The 3,476-nt window shown below is 40.0% G+C and overlaps 1 long non-coding RNA gene across 1 annotated transcript in view; it reads left to right on the forward strand.

The window, feature by feature from the left end:
* LOC104959374 (uncharacterized) overlaps positions 1-3,476 on the forward strand; it is a 45,580-nt gene that overhangs the window by 22,719 nt on the left and 19,385 nt on the right. Inside the window, exon 2 of the long non-coding RNA XR_799854.1 lies at positions 1,301-1,378. This is a non-coding gene — a long non-coding RNA (uncharacterized lncRNA). The remainder of the gene's footprint in view (positions 1-1,300; positions 1,379-3,476) is intronic.

Raw genomic sequence — 3,476 nt, forward strand, 5'->3', positions numbered from 1 at the left:
TAAAGGTTAACTTAAAGGTGGGGTATGTCATTTTGGAGAAACCAGCTCGAGTGCGGTAGAATTTGAAAATACACAACCGGAAAAAATCTGCCCCTTCCTTCAGACTTCCTTCCAGAGCCCCTCCTCCAACACACACGAACGCGCACATGACCAATGAGGGCACGAGATAAGTTTGTGCACGGATGGAAGGCTGACAGGCAGGTAGGCCATCCAGTTACTTTAGCCGGACCGGCTCAGATGATTGGTCGTGCTTTTTACAGCGCCACGGCTTCCACAGATGATTTTTTTTAATCTATTTTTTTTCAAAGCATTTCATTTATTCATTGCTATCGGGATGTTCCATTCCATGGAATATAACAAAAAGTGTTTCTGAAATAAATGATATACCCCACCTTTAACCCAAAAGATAACTAACTCTAATGTCACAGCAGGATTTCCAAATTTTTTTACATCCCTTGTGTTGAAAGTGTTACATAAATAAACTTGCCTAAAAAGATAATTTTGTCATGCCTCACATTTAAAAATAACCACTATTTTACTGTAAACACATTTTTGCTGAATTTAAGAAAAAGCTTGCAAGAATTATGAAAAAGTCTGCTATTAAGAGTTTCATTTTTTTTTGACAAATCACTCAAAAATGTGTGACACAACCAATTACTCTCCATCCAGAGCAATGTTAAGCTTCTTCTCTAGAACATTTTTTTCAAACGTACAAGAAATATTTCCGGAAGTAATGAGTTGATTCAAAATCGTACTTACGTTACTTGTTATTGGATTAGTTTTTTAAGACGACTGGTATATCTAACCCTTCTTAAATAATACAAATGAGGTTGTTTCATGGTAAAATGAACATGTAGATTCGTAGTCAGTGGAAACAAATACAGTTAGTGTGGTTAGATGTTTTCTTCACAGTTGACATCAGATACAGCTATATTGATGTCGCATGTTTCTCATGTGGGTAATTCTAACACGCTCTAAACAGAGATCAAAGGGCAACCATGTGACATGTTTACTGTTTTATGGTGAGAAATGAAGCTCTAAAATCTTTCTAGTATTTTTCGTGTGATAGCTGTGATAGCTGTCATAGCTGCTTAAATGCAGGCAACTCCAATAGGAATGAATGCGTCAGAACAAATCAAATACTTGTGGCTGATCACTTTTACTTTTTTGACTTCTTATGTAATCTCTGTACATGTGGACTCATTGTACTAGATCAGGGGCTTTCCCCACCTTTCACTTCCTGTTTGTAATGGTTGTATGTCCCCCTTCCTTATTTCTCTCTTTCTGTCTGTGTCCTCAGTGCTCCTGCCCTCAAGACTGTGAGCTGGATTCTGATTGGAGGAATGGAGTGCCAGTCTGTCCTGCACAAGTGATCGGGGTATGTGTGACTAAGATGTCTCTTATTTCGTGTGTGTGACTAAGATGTCTCTTATTTCATGTGTGTAACCCTGTTCAGTCAGACAATTAGGCTTATTTGTATCGAGCCGTAATAAGCTGGAAGCAGATCCCAACAGTCGATTCTGAGCCTTTCATCACTTTTATTGCGTCCAGAGAGCATTGACGAGGCCTGAATGTTGTGGAGAAAATATCTAATTACCATTTTACTGACCAATATTAGCAAATATTTTGTATAAATGAAACTCCAGCACTGTGTTTGTGGGGCCTTTGAATTGCTGCCCGCAAATAACATCAAACCATTTAATGATTTAGAAAGGTTTTTCAAATCTTAAGCCAATCAGAGCCACTTTAAAACGTCTGAGGAAGCAACAATTCCTGAGAGTTATATCAATAATGAGCTTAAAACAATGATATGATAATATTATGAACGTAATATTATTACATGTACATCCTGACATGGATCTGTCCACTCTGTAACTGCACAATATCTGTCTAAAAATGCTGTAAAATATTAGGGTATTTGGAGAAAGATTCTGCGCTCATTTAAATATATCTCTTGTGAAAATGTAATAATATAAAATTAACGTTTATTTGCGTTCATTTATATTTTCATGCATCAATTCCATTTTCACCTATAACAATCCCTCGACCAGTCAATCCACTCTGTTTCCTGTAACCTTGTCGATAATTGAGATGTAAGTATTTAATACATTTTAAATAGAGTACGGCAACATTTTAATATCTTTCAAATGTATTAATATGAGAATTAGTGCTCCAACATTTAATAGTAGTAATAATAGTAATGACAATAATAAATTAATTTAATTAAATATCTGTTAATCCAGCACATTGCCCTCAATCTCAGAGTTGCACCGTCAGCAGCTTTGTGTTCTCCTTTTGTTTTTTAATATCTTCTTCGTTCTGTCGTCTTCCTGTCCCTCCGCTCACCTCTGTCCGCACGCTGAGCTCTGATTGGCTGAGCACTTTCTGCACTACAGTCTGGCTGCTTGCCAGTGGCTGCCGTGCCCCCTGATCAGAAGAGAATGTGACATTTGTGCAGAGGTAATGGAATCTGCGTGCAATTAAATCTCTGACTGTGAAGAGGAGTCTATCTCCCCCATCTCCAGCAGCAGGGGGGGTCAGGCTCAATGATGAAACCTTCCCAGCAGGCCGCCTCGCCGCACTCTCTTTCCCAATCTCCACGTCAGGTTGTGTTTTTTAACTTCGCCCTGCCTCTATCTGGCAATTAATTACAGAAAACGTCCATTAGGAATCCCTCCAAATATTGCGTAAGAAGAATTAATATTCAATTATAAAAATGACATTACACGGCCGCGACGTCACCAATACTTTAATGAATTCTGCTGCAGGTGACAGTTATTATTTGGTGGTTGTCGGGCCGTTAAGCATGCTTTGATTCCTTTTTTATTTTGTTGGGGGAGGTGGTAGAGAGCAAGACGGAGAGAAAGGGAAGGAGGCAGAGGGCAGGTTCATGCGTGGCTGAGCAGAGGGTCATTTCTCTCTGCTGCCCTGCCACTACACTTAACGCCTCATTTGTGGGCTTTGCGGCCAATGGCTTGAGTGTCTGATCCGTTGCCATAAAAGGCAGCTTTTTCCTCTCTGCTGATGGGGCACTTGCTTGCGGGTTAATACCAGAGCCCCTTCTCTATAGGAGGACTCATATCTAATGGATGTGCGCATTCCCCATCAGCAGAGCTCATAAACATAAAACTCTCTGCTGGGTAAGAGTGAACAGCCACGCCATGCAAGCATTTCCCCTTGAACTCGTGTAGGAGTGGTTCCTATCCCTGTTCCTGGTGCATGCTGGGTGGACGGACATGCAGGATATCCAGGTCAAAGTTTGACTAAATCCTCCCTGTTTCCCTCACACACCCTGTGCTGTGCTACAACGACACAGTGTTAGTTTATACTTCTCTTCAGACCAGAAACTACACTTAAAGGTCCCATGTCATGGCCATTTCCACTGATCATAATTCCATTGTTGAGGTCTACTAGAATAGATTTATATTGTGCAATTTTCCAAAATCACATTGGTTTCTCAAACAACATCTCTGTAA

This window comes from Notothenia coriiceps, unplaced genomic scaffold (genome assembly GCF_000735185.1).
Source record: "Notothenia coriiceps isolate Sejong01 unplaced genomic scaffold, NC01 NC01_scaffold00030214, whole genome shotgun sequence".
Lineage (NCBI taxonomy): Eukaryota > Metazoa > Chordata > Actinopteri > Perciformes > Nototheniidae > Notothenia > Notothenia coriiceps.